Below are 14,644 nucleotides of genomic sequence, written 5' to 3'. Positions count from 1 at the left end.
TAACCCAACTCCACCCAACCTAACCTAACCAAGCCCAAAACCTTACCAACACCTTCAGCCCTATAACCTAATCCTTACTCCAATCCCAACCAAGCCTGTAACCAGACCAACACCTCCAGCCCTATAACCCAACCTACCTAACCCAACCAAGCCTGTAACCAGACCAACACCTCCAGCCCTATAACCCAACCCACCCAACCTAACCCAACCAAGCCTGTAACCTACCAACACCTCCAGCCCTATAACCTAACCTACCCAACCTAACTCTGCAATCAAGCCTGTAACCAGACCAACACCCAGCCCCATAACCCAACCCACCCAACCTAATCCTAACCAAGCCTGTAACCAGACCTCACCAACACCTCCAGCCCTATAACCAACCCACCCAACCTAACCTAACCAAGCCTGTAACCTTACCAACACCTCCAGCCCTATAACCTAACCTAACCCAACCTAACCTAACCAAGCCTGTAACCTAACCAACACCTCCAGCCCTATAACCTAACCTAAACCCGTGTGATCCAGACCATTAACCCACCTCTCTTACACCCGTGTGAACTAACCAAGAGAGGGTGGATGAGGGTGGTAGGGGGCAGCACTCGTGAGCCAGGGGAGGACAGATCAAGGGCCATCCACACAAGAAAGGAGTATTGACAAGCCTCCCTGGAGAACCGAGCTGGGAACACGACCAGATTCTATACTACGATTGTGTACCCTCTGCCCCCTTGCCCTTCTCCCTACACTCCCTCCTTGTTCCTACACCCTCTTGCCTACCTTCTACACCCCCTTACCCACTCCCTACACCCCCTTTCCCTCCCTCTACACCCCCTTACCCACTCCCTACACCCCATTACCCACCGTCCACCCTTACCCACTCCCTACACCCCTTTACCCACCCTCTACACCCCTTACCCACCCTACACCCCTTTACCCACTCCCTACACCCTTTTACCCACCCTCCTACACCCCCTTACCCACCCTCCACCCTTACACACTCCCCACGCTCCTTAATACAAAACGTGACGATAATACACCGAGTGGGGACGACCATTGACACTCACCTAACTAGTTTCAGCATCAGACCAATTACCAAACCCAGAACTACTACACTCAACACTTACGGTTAAGTTTTTTTTATTGACGTCACCAGATGTCAATGATGTAATAACCCAAGGAGTCATTCTCTTGCCACACTTAGTATTTTGCTCACCTCTTATAAGTTAAGTTTCGTTTTATATAGCACCATGATGTTATATACGCACGCACACACACACACACACACACACACGCACTCTATATCTCAGTTCCATTAAAAATTTCCATTACACATATATTAAACTCCGTGTATATAGTAGTTTATTTAGATTAATGACCATGAGCTTGACAAGGTAATTAGAACATTAGTTGGACGTGGATGATGTATGCTGACGATGCAGTTAACTTTAAATATTAATACAAAATACTTATAATTTAGGTATATGAGCTGTAATTGTTGGGATATTAATTAATAATTTATATAACCATTACGTGTGATGATTTAAAACAGTGATGTATGCAATATAGTGAACTAAGGTGTAGTGACGGTATCGGTTCGGAAGTCGTCACCACTCAGGGACACCATTACCACTACCTTTATGGTGATGGTGGTGAGCAATTAGTGGGAGAGACAGGGGGGAGGGGGTGAGGGGGAATTAAGAATTGAGTGACTTTGACCAAAGCAAAGACAACCGCGAAGTTCCTCAAGACCACAAAACAACAGTGTGGTCAACCCTCATTCCACTCCACCCCCCCCTCACTACCCCCTCGACCTCTCCTCTCCAGTCTCAGCACACACACACACACACACACACACCCTCACTATTTACCATTCATTCTTCTTCTTGTCCAGCCACAATATAACCAAACATATAATTAAGTTCACCTTCTCACAAACTATATAATATCACTTCCCTCAAAATCCACCAAATGTCAAAAAAAAAAAATGAATTTACATCGGAATATCTTTAATAACTACCCGGTAACTCATGTAGTATAATTTACAGTAGAGCTTTCTGTATAATTCACTTATAAATGTAGAAGTTTCACCCTCTTGTAACATCACACTTTTAACGCACTTTTTTCAACACACTTTTAACGCACTTTTCAACACCCGGTGGTTCTGCTCACGAAAGTAATTTGGTGAATAAAAAATAATAATAATGTTTGTTCCGAGTCACTTTCCATAAACTGGGTTTCTTGTGTTTAGTTAATTTACTACACGTATTGTTTTTGGCTGTTCAGATGTCTCCACCGTTTAGCAGGAGGAGGGAGCATATGGCCACACAACTATTAGCAGGAGGAGGGAGCATATGGCCACATAATTAGGGCCACAAGTCGAGGAGCTGCATGAGAAAAAAACAATGGTGAGGAGAGGGAAGGAAGGGGGAGGTGGAGGAGAGGGAATGGGGAGATGGAGGAGTGGGAAGGAGATGGAGGAGTGGGGAAGGAAGGGAGGAGATGGAGGAGTGGGAAGGAGATGGAGGAGTGGAAGGAGATGGAGGAGAGGGGGGAAGGGGGAGATGGAGGTGAGAGGGAGGAAGGGGGGGAGAGAGGAAGGGGGAGATGGAGGAGGGAAGGGGAGATGGAGGGAGTGGGAAGGGGAGATGGAGGAGTGGGAAGGGAGATGGAGGAGGGAAGGGGGGTGGAGGGTGGGAAGGGGGGAGATGGAGGGAGTGGGAAGAGGGGAGATGGAGGAGAGGGAAGGGGAGATGGAGGGTGAAGGGAGATGGAGAGAGAGAGGGGAAGGAAGGGAGATGGAGGAGTGGGAAGGAGATGGAGGAGGGAAGGGAGATGGAGGAGTGGGAATGGGGGAGATGGAGGAGAGGGAAGAAGGGGGAGGAGATGGAGGAGAGGAAGGGAGATGGAAGATGGAAGGAAGGGAGGAGGGTGCATTTAATGATGTTTACCTAATTCACAATTCCCAGAGAAGTACTTAACACACACACACACACAATGAAAAACAAAAACAATAAAAACATGCCTTAGAAATACCACACGAGAGAGTATCCATTGCTTTACCCTAGCACACAGCTGAATAAATGTCAATCCTTTCCCCAGGCGGCATATATATATATGTCACGATAACAGAGTGTGGACCACATGTGTACCGTGTGGGGGGGTGCTGTACGTGTGTGAAAAGGTGTGTCGTCTTTAGCTCGCCGCTTACGTGTACAACAGACGCAGACAGACAGACACACACACGCACACACACACAGACCAGACACTATACCAAGTCTGTATCAGGAGCTTGATCCTTTTAGCTTCACCTATGACCAATTACAGGTATGATGTAACACTATACATGATCTCGGCACTGTGTATGAACCTCAATGTATGAACCTCGGTATGTATGAACCTCCAGCATACATGAACCTCCTCAGTATGTATGATCCAAAAGAACAGAAATGTATGAACGTTCAGCACCACACACACACACTAAGGATTCTGAGATATAGTAGGTGAGCTCTTACCCAGGATAACACAAGAGCTGTATATTAAGGTCGGCAGTCTCTGGAGAAGTCCCACGCACGCCTTATAGACCAGGCTATTAAATGGGCCACTCCAGTGCGTTCTCACGTCGCTAATTAGAAGAGGAGGGGAAGGAGGGGGAGGGGAAGGAGGGGGAGGGGAAGGAGGAGGAGGGGGAGGAAGAGGAGGGGGAGGGGGAAAATGAAGAGGATGGGAGGAGGAAGGAGAAGAGAGGAGGAAGAAGAAAGGCAAGAAGAGGGAGAGAGGGAGAGGAAAGGAGGAAGAGTGAGAACAAGAGGTGGACTGACTAACTTCTGATAACAATACTTCATTAAAACTCCTTTGAATAGCTATGCCGAACGGTGCTTAAAATGGCTACACACATCATTATTATCAAGCCACATCAATCACCTTCGCTTTATCAATAACAAAATCATTAAATCATATCTTAACAATCACCTCACTAAGGCAATCACCGTCATTTCTATTCTCCTCACAAAATCGTAAATTACTGAATTCCTCGACAAACCTACACACACAAGAGCTGCACCAAGCAAGATTAAACCATATAATTACTCTAAATTACACCACAATACAATTACCTTCCTGTAATTATCTCATTATAATTACCTGGCAAGATGTATTATAAATTATCCAAATTCCTCAAGGTTCCAAATATACCCAACCGTGTGGATAATACAACTGGATTTGGAATAGTGTTTTTTCCCTTCGTTATGTGTGTGTGTTTGTGTGTGTATGTGTGTGCGTGTGTATTTCACTTAGTTACTGTGAGATCCGAGAAGCCACTATAGGTAGCGAGTCCTAGGCCAGAACTACCCTTGTATTAATTAAGTAACTTCATCTCAAGCCTCCTCGTCGTCCCTCACCGTCATTATGAGAACCAAAATGTGGATTACGATCATTAAAGGTAATTAAAAGTCTACATCTTCACACCTATGACCCGATGTTGACACCTTAGTAACTACCTGAGGCGAAGAGAATGAAGGGTGATCGTCTCTCCCTTCCTAAAGCTGAGCATCTTAATTCAATCCTTCAATCCCGTCAAGACTACTCCCAGGAACTGACGATTCTTATATATCCTGCCGATGAAGTAGGACCTGATCTTCCGTGTAAAAAAAAAAAAAAAAAAAAACCTGACCCGCAGAATGAAAACTAAATACTGATGTGAAAAACAACTTGACCTCGCTTCCTGGACACACGGTAAACGAATAACTGACCTGACCTGACGCATTGACCCCCTCTAATCCTCGCCAGGTAAAATCTTGAACACTGTATCATTAACTAGGAACTATGTTAGGATCTACAGCCTAGGACAATGATGATCTAAAGATGCTAACCTAACCCGTCCTGTACTACATCATACTAACAGCCACTTCTCAACTATCAAACAACCTGATCTTACGACCAGTGATGAGTAATTTAGCCTTTACAGACCTTGATATTGCTCTATTTAATTCATTATAAGAGGCGATTACACTATACGGCATTAGGATATTTTGTCTCTTTTAGTGTCGATAATATTAAAATGGGAAGAATATTATTGGCCCCAAAGTGGATTACGTGAACTGTCCGTGGCGGCGGTGTTCGTGCGTGACTTGTACGTGGCTGCTGTCTGGCCAAGCACCGTGAGAACCTGTCTACTCTAACTGATGACACGGAAGGCAGGAGTTAACTGACGCAGCAAGTGAAGGAAACAGGATAATGGTGAGGGTGAGGGGGGAGAAATAATAGCCTTCTAGTGGGTGGTAACTTGAAGGAAGACTGAGGGCTGGTGACTGGTGAAGGGAGGGACTGATACCGGTGAGGGTACGAGTCCTGGTGACGACTCCCTAGTGAGGAATTGGTGAGGGGACAGTTACTGGTGACAAGGTACTAGTGAATACCCCGTTCCCCACCACTACCAGATCAGCCTCCATCAACCTGAACTAAGCCAGGTTGAGAACACTCCTCCATCGACCCGCAGCCTGACGTGAATAACACTTTTACTGAAGCCAACAAAACGTGATGCTCTGAGGGGACAATTGAAGCACTCGCTCTCCACACACAATACCCGACACACCACCACCATCCACACGTGACACCAACAGCACCCTCCTCACTCCACGGGAACTCCACAGACACTATGAGATTTCCTTATTCCAGCTGAAATTCAAGTCTCGTTTCTTAGTTGCTTTTCAAGAATCACCTAAAGATTCATTTCACCGCAGCTTATTTCACCTGAAGATTAACCACCCCAACACTACCTGGGATTAAATTTGAGTAAACTAGTTATTAATACACTGACGAATGGTTTAATTGGCCATTGTGATTTTGTTACCAAGACCAACTTTTGTATGACGTCTTGCTACTGCTTAGGAAGAGTTCTGAGACCGTCAGTGGACCATCCAAGACCTCGAGAACACCCACCCATCTCACCACCACCCGGGTATTGACAGATCCCCGAGTCACAAGTTCAGAAACACTAACAACACTACATCTTTAAAGTGAAAATATCATTGAAAGTTAAATTCCAAAATGTCAAGATATCAACCACTAAAGACTTGCCAGTTTTTTTTGACATGTAAACAAGGACAGGCGGAGAGTTTGAGGACCATGAGACGGATATGATGAAGGTGTAGTGATGGTGATCTTAACCTCATCGGGGCGGAGTTGGTAACCTTACTAAACAATAACAAATGAGAGAGAGAGAGAGAGAGAGCCTCACTTTACCAAACAAGAACCTTCACCTTCAGGAGGAATTAGTTGACGCTGCCTGACGTTACAACCAACACAACTCAACCACAGGTGTACGTCATCAACCACAGGTGCTGGGGGAGGGGGGAGGGGTTGTGGTGAGGGGAGGTCCTGAGGGTCCTCGGTGTGCTGGGGGCATCTCTCCTATACCATTACCAAACGATAGCTCAAGAGACACAGTGAACTAAGCGCCTTAAGTAAAATTCAATCACATGACAACAATTTCCTACAAGTAATATCATCAATTGACGCCGTAATCTACCACAAGACAATTTCACGGTCGCCGCCAATCACTCCGCGGAAGCTATTGACAATCAAGAGGCAGAGGCGTTTATTTTCCTCCAGAGGTAAACTGTTGCCGTTATACAGAAGATGCCGCTTTAACATACCAGGAAGCACAGGTCAGCCCTAACCCCCCCCACCACACAACGGTTCATGAATACTGTACACTGAGCGGAAGACTATGCGTGTGTGACCTGTTTAGCCAATAGAGTTTTTAAATATAGATAAAAAAAACTCCTAACTTCAAACCAAAAATATAAATTACCTATCCACATATTCTTGAGTTCCCTGTTAATGAATAAATGATAAATGTTCATATGCTGGAAAGATTGAGATTTAATTATACTTTAAATTGATTCATATATAAAGACCAGGACAACATCTCAGCTCACCAAGACATTAGTACACGTTAAGTCCACACATCCAGGGATCACTAAAGCGCGGAGACGACGAACCTCAAGTGGAATTTTCTAACACGTGTAATACCCAGAACTAAATAACACGACAGTACAGCGACGATCATACACATAATAAAAAAACAATCCGGGGGTAATAATTATCCATTATAGGTCTCTAAGGGAGGGGGAAGAGGGAGAGACCAGCTGTAGAGTAGAGGGTTTTAAGTATAGTTAATTGAGTGGTAATGGCAGTAGTTATCTCCTAAAGCACACCAACATCAAAGAATCGAGTCTACAGCAGTGTCGTGAGTGCGGTGTATGGAGGAGGTAGTGTGTCTAAACAAGTCCTCTTCCCTCAGATTTCTCTCATTTTATCAAGACTTGGCATCAAATCATCCACTCAATTTCATACAAATATAAAAATATAAGGCATTGTATCTGGTGAGCTCACGTAAGTCATCTCTGCCACTACTGCTCACTGAACAATTTACTAGTTAAAAGTAAACATATTTGACCTTTTAGATGGGATATAGACCTATTTTGGAGTGGTGATCGATTGGCTGGGTAAAAATGGTGATAGAGCCTGTAGTAGGTCATTGATACAAGGGCAAGCCTCCCACTGCTCACTCCACTAAACTGGCAGTAAAGGATGAGTGAGGAGAGACTATGAAGTGAGTAAGTGAATCAAAAGGCAGGATGGAGGTAAGTGACTCACACGATTCAATCAAAGGATACCCACCCCTCCCTCCCTCCCTGCTGCTGCTGCTTGCTGCTCGAGAACCCGGTGACCCTGTCTCACACTCGACCAACGTCTGAACCAACCATCCGCCCTCCCCTCCCCCTCCCACGCACTGAAGGCACCCGGGGTTGAAAATACTGATTCATTCTCGCAAACACAGTCCATAATCCCCTCCATAACTGTGAGTGATAACCTGGGTCTACATTAGGGAGTTTCACAGCTGCTGTGATCTCATGAACACGATATTAGCTATCTTGGGGGAAGGCGGGCGGCCGTGTCTGTATTTACGTAAACGAGATGCTCAACGAATTATCCTAAATTATTATGTAGTTTCTTAATACCACTGGACTATTTAGGAGACACTGTTATAATTACACAACACTGAAACGGTCTTGTACAACTGAGGGCAAACAGAGGGCGGTGACCTTTCGACCTTGCAACAAACTAAGCTAGAGTTGGTTAGGTCCGGTTAGCCCTAGGTGAGTTCGGTAATGTTGGGATAACTTTGGATAGGTTCGGTTAGTTTTGGTTACGTTCGGTTACGCTAAGACAGCTTCGGTTAGACTTCGATAGCTGTCTATATCATGTTTCAATGCACACTTTACAACGCCATCTCGAGTATCACATAACACCATTGACTTAATTAACTCGGCTAATCTACTATGCTAATATAAAAGGACTAACTGAACTAAGACATAATTAGTACTGTTCTTTAAGTTAAATTACTCACCCCTTTGGCCATTGTCTTAGATTATAAGTTAAATATATAAGGAATCACCTGAAGAATATCCACCCTAGCTTATTTCACCTAACCTAAGCTTACAATGATAATACAAGGCGATAAAATGAAGAAAAGTTTTAAGCTTGACTGCACCAAGATTATACTTTCACAAAGATTATAAACTTTTATTATCTGGGTTTCCGCTGATGTCTGGCCACTTTAGATCAGTTTATTAACCCTGTCAAATAAAATACTTTTCACTGACGACAAATTTTGCCCGATGAAAAAAAAGTATAATTTTTTTAATGGTTGTGTAAAAATTATATATTCAGAGTCGACAGAAAATAAATAGTGTTACTTTATTACTTTTTGGGGGGGACACTAAACATATTTATAAACTTTGAAAACAGGAACACATCTCCAGAGGAAGCATTGCTATATAATTTTCTTGACATTTATAGACATCTTAAATATCATAACCCACGTCGTAAAATGAAGAAAACATTTATTATTAACTAAGCTTTGCCGGTACAGGAAATAAAAAAAAAACTAATTTACCAAGCTGAAAAAAAAATGCTCATAAAATATAAAGGGTTGGGTAGGCAGTTAAATCCTGCCCCACTAAGGAGTTTATTTTTATTGGGCACTCCCCTACATCCTTGTGTAAGGTGAAGCGCAGAAGCGTTTACAGCGCCCAACAGGGAAGCACGCTAAGTTCATGCTTGCCTTTATGTCTCATGAGTTAAGGGCGTAGAAGCCTGAAGAGTCAATGGTTTATGTCATCAAGTTATTGGAAGCTCCATCAACTCTCTGAATACGAATTCGCAACTTTCGACTTACAACAGGTACCTACTTTACTGCTATGTGAACAGGGACTAATGGGGGCTAGGAAGTATGTCCAAACAACTTCCACCAGCCCGGGAATCGAACCCGTGACATCTCGCTTGCGAGGCAAGAGCGGTACCGCTTCTACCACCGGCCCCCCACTAAGGTATTATCTGAGGCTGTTGGGTGAGGTGAGGGGCAGAGGTCAGGAGGTAGAGGGTGGTGATGAGGGAAAGAGGTCAGGAGGTACTGGGTGAGGGAGAGAGGTCAGGAGGTACTGGGTGAGGGAGAGAGGTCAGGAGGTACTGGGTGAGGGAGAGAGGTCAGGAGGTACTGGGTGAGGGAGAGAGGTCAGGAGGTACTGGGTGAGGGAGAGAGGTCAGGAGGTACTGGGTGAGGGAGAGAGGAGACTTTACACACCCTTACCTAAGCTCTCGGCCAACAGTCACCAGGAAGACATTAATTAACTCAGGTGTCACAGGTGTCACACACGGACCTAGCTGGGATCTCATTAAGTTTCAAAGCTGGTCTCACCTGGCGTGAACTAAGCGGCACCGAGGCAGGAATGGCCCAAGTGGCTAGATGTTACTCCTCCACCGTAAGTTTGGCTATATTACTGACGTTAGGTTAGGTCAAGTCAGGTTAGGTTAGGTCAAGTCAGGTTAGGTTAGGTTAAGTTAAGTTAAGTCAAGTCAGGTTAGGTTAAGTTAGGTTAGGTTAAGTCAGGTTAGGTTAGGTTAGGTTAAGTCAGGTTAGGTTAGGTTAGGTTAGGGTAGGTTAGGTTAGGTTAAGTTAGGTTAGGTTAAGTTAGGTTAGGTTAAGTTAAGTCAGGTTAGGGTGGTTAATCTTTAGGTGAAATAAGCTGGAGTGGAGATTCTTCGGATCATCCCAATGAACGGAGCGAAAAAAAATATATCCAAACAGACAAACTTTTTTTCACCTAGGCAAAGAAAACAAAAACCAAAATGGCCGGCGCTGACGTCAGAACAGGCGGTGAGCTGCTCTGGCTGTCTCCTTATTGTAAAAAAAAAAAAAAAAACTCCTGCATTGCACCACAGATCACAGGGCACCACGCTGGACTACCACTGCTAAGGGACAGGTGATCGCATCTTACCAGCTTGTACATCTAACTTCATAGTCTGCTTCCTGGACAAATAAACACTAGTTATATCTAAAAGTTCGTATCGAGAAGAGTGGAGGTGTCTGGGTGGAGAACGGATGAGGTGTTTGAGACGCACAGGTGACAAACATGAGGAGCCTAATGCGCCTCCCTCCACTACCTGTTAACAATTAAGTCATTACAGGTGAGGATGAGAGAGACTCAGAGCTAGAGCTTTCACCCAACACCCTACCTAACTTCCTCGCCAGCTACTACTACTACTACTACGACTACTGCTACTACTACTACTACGACTACTACCATCTTTACAAACAATTCACCAGCATCACTACCTTCATAATTATGGCACCTGAGCGTTATGAAAGCACATTTATTATTCACCCAACCTATTGACAGCTGACTAAAACGCCCTATGGAAAAACCTCACACGCTTTCTGTTGACGTGACCCGCGTGATTCACTTGTTTTCATCCCTACGAAAACACAATACAATAAATTCAATATATTAGACGTGTGATAATGTTCAGTAAATACACAAGTAACGCTACTGACACAAAAGCGAAGGTGAATCAGAGGTAAATAACAGGAAATACCACACATACACCACCGGGTACTCAGGAACCGGTTGTGTGAGTTATCTAAGCATTCTTCTATTACACGCCTTGCCCGCCCGCCCGCCCACCCACCCAACCCCCTATCCCGCCCTCAAGCTAGGAAACACCCAGCCCACCACCCTCACCCCTTTCTAGCTAGTATACACCCGCGAGAACTGTGCCCATGACTGATTTTTTATTTACACACACACACACACACACACACACACACACACACACACACACACACACACAAGCCAACCATGTAGTTTTCATGTCATATATTGGAGCTTAAAATAGAGGCTTATATTCTAGGGTGCAAAATAGCCAATCTGACATGATGCTAAACGTGAAGTGAGGAATTGCAGCGGGACTCTCAGCTATCATGGTGTTATGCTGCCAAAACATGATACGGGGGAAAGGTTAGAACGATACCACCCTGGTTGGTGTGAAGTTCTGAATGTGTTTTATTGGGAAATTCCTCTCCCCTCGCCCCAAAAATATTCTCTCACCAGCCACTATATCCAATCCACATAACACAACTTGAATAATTTGACTCAATCCGATTCTGACACACTGACCCCTATAATAAAAGTTTGAGTATAATTCACTATAATAAACGTTTGAGTATAATTCACCCACACACTGACCCCTATAATAAACGTTTGAGTATAATTCACCCACACACTGACCCCTATAATAAACATTTCTATAATTACAGTTTAATAATTACAAGATTATTGACCACCATATAATACTATTGGTGACCTCACTGTCCAAAATAATCTCTCTTATACCATATTGACCAAACGTTGTTATAAGCCGTAATGAACACAAGGTCAGAGGTGCCGTGTCTATAATCTGGTACAGAGCAGTAATCTGACCGCTATACGACACGTGATTAGGGACGAAAATAAACTGACCCTGACCTCTTGGATACTGAGGTGATAAGCTAGGAAGTTAGGAACACCATTACTAGTATTGTTATATTTAATACGAATAAACGTTTTCATACTAAATTATCAACATGTTTAAGAGTGTTATTATAATTATCAGTGTTACTATTATTACTATTATCAGTATTACTATTAAAGTTAGTATTATTTTAACTTTTTGTAGTTCAGGGTAATGACGTTAACCTCATGACTAAACCAACATAAACCAAGTTACATCAGACAGCACAGGTCCCTCGACAACACCGGGGTTAAACACACACACACACACACACACACACACACACACACTATGGCTGTAGTCTCAACGTTCTCTTGTGTTTACATCTACAAAGACCACATCTCTGCACTCCCTCACGCCACACACTGAGTCTACTTACTGTGAGTCCAGAAGCCATAGTGACATGTTGTGAATGAGGCTATACGAGCTGGAGTCTACCATGAGTCAGTTGTGGAGGAGGCTATACGAGCTGGAGTCTACCATGAGTCAGTTGTGGATGAGGCTATACGAGCTGGAGTCTACCATGAGTCAGTTGTGGATGAGGCTATACGTGCTGGAGTCTACCATGAGTCAGTTGTGGATGAGGCTATACGAGCTGGAGTCTACCATGAGTTGGTTTGGTTAGACTCCAGGTGGTATTGTTGATTTTACAAGGTGGAAAGATCTGTAATATTCTTCAAAGCCACACTACTGGTTAATAGCCACACTACCGGTTAATAGCCACACTACCAAGCTTTTAATAGCCACACTACCGGTTAATAGCCACACTACCGGTTAATAGCCACACTACCGGTTAATAGCCACACTACCGGTTAATAGCCACACTACCGGTTAATAGCCACACTACCGGTTAATAGCCACACTACTAGTTAATAATCCAGATTTTGTAACAGATTAAGAGTTCAAAACTTCGTCACATAAATTAGGAAGAACAATGAATATTTATAAATACCTAAAGACATACTAAGTTTACTAGACCTTAGGTTAAGTTTATTAATACACGAGAGGGACAAACATAGCTACCTGTATAAATGAATGAACTCCTGATTCTAATTACCTGACCAGATAAAAAAATAAATAAATGTCATTCGTTCATCTCTCTCTCTCTCTCTCTCTCTCTCTCTCTCTCTCTCTCTCTCTCTCTCTCTCTCTCTCTCTCTCTCTCTCTCTCTCTCTCTCTCTCCTTTACTTACAAGGAAAAACAACAGGTCTCTGGTATGGGTAAAAGCCTCTATAATCTATACCTGTTGTCATTGTTGTCATGTTACGTGACCTTTTGTTGACATTTTGGCAGGAGACAAACTAGTTCCAGAGTTACTGTTGCAAGACCACGATACTAGATAGAGAGAGAGAGAGAGAGGGGGGGGGTCATTCTCTGTCTATCACTAGTTCTCTGTCTGTCTGTCTTTGTCTGTTTGTGTCTGTCTGTCTGTCTCGTAGCCCCAAACACCATTTACTCTCCCCCAACCATCCTTATGTGGTACACCCTCCGTCAGCCATTCCCATGTGTTGGTATTCCTAATTTTCCTCCCTCAGCCACCCTCTTCCAACCACCCCAATGTCTCTATGCCAAACACCCCCCGCTGCCCTGCCCCCTGGGTGTAGTGGAGGGGGGGACGTCTGTCGCGCCACAATTCAAGGGAAACAGCCCTACGTGAGCCCGGGTCCTCATTACCCCTCCTGTGTCAAGGGAAACTCCACCGCCAGCCTCGCCCACACACACACACACACACACACACACACACACACACACACACACACACACACACACACACTCCTAATACAGTATATACAGTGCCAATTTTGTACTCCTGAAATGAATCCTGAAATAAAATCAACGAGAGAGAGAGAGAGTGTGTGTGTGTTAAGGTATAGCCAATAATTATAACACAGGTATAACAGTAAAGGTTCTTACAGGTAGACTATTACAGACTCCTCCTCCTGTACAGCTGTGTAGTCTAGTCTCTCCTGGGTGTTCTTATCCCAACCCATAACACTTGACTACAACTTATCTCCTGGTAAGAGTCACATTCCACTATGACTTGTTAAAGAGTTAAAACGTGAATATTTAAACCTAATATCATGTACAGAAGTGATACTCCCCAGACTGTAAAACCGCACGAGCCTTTAAAATTTCAGATTCACGTAAAAATATAAATTATCATTGTAATCATATTAACTTCATAAAAGACCAAAAGTTCTGGAATCGGTGTTATAAAAAGCGAGCTGCATATCTTGTTCACGTTAAAGTCAAAGTCGCTTTATTTATAGATTCATAAACCGAATTCTGAATCCCTAAGCAGAATGTATCGACTCACCCAGGGGTTAAAGCTCAGCATCTCAAGGCAGCAATACTTAGGTTATACCACACAAGAACACAGTATACAAGGAAGAATTTTCAAGAGAATTATCTAAAAAATACAAATAATACGCAAAAACTCTTAAAGGATAAATCAGATGTACACACAATAAAAAAAAAGTATCTTTACAAGTTTGTGTTAGACAATCTGACACAACAGACGATATATTCTGAACACCTTAACAAGACAACAGGAATAGCAGCGTTCATTTTGAAATACATCGAACCCATCCGTAAAGATAATTTGTTGGCCGTGTGTACTCAAGGAGAAAAGACTAGGTAGAGGGGAATAAAAAAATAGTCGAGAAATAAAAGCAGACATCCTGAAGTGAAGAGAGATTAACCTACTCAATACCCTGTAGAGAACCCTGAAGTGCTGTACAGTAGGTCACT

This window comes from Homarus americanus, unplaced genomic scaffold (genome assembly GCF_018991925.1).
Source record: "Homarus americanus isolate GMGI-L3 unplaced genomic scaffold, GMGI_Hamer_2.0 scaffold13041, whole genome shotgun sequence".
NCBI lineage: Eukaryota > Metazoa > Arthropoda > Malacostraca > Decapoda > Nephropidae > Homarus > Homarus americanus.
Note: the sequence above shows the minus strand (reverse complement) of the source record.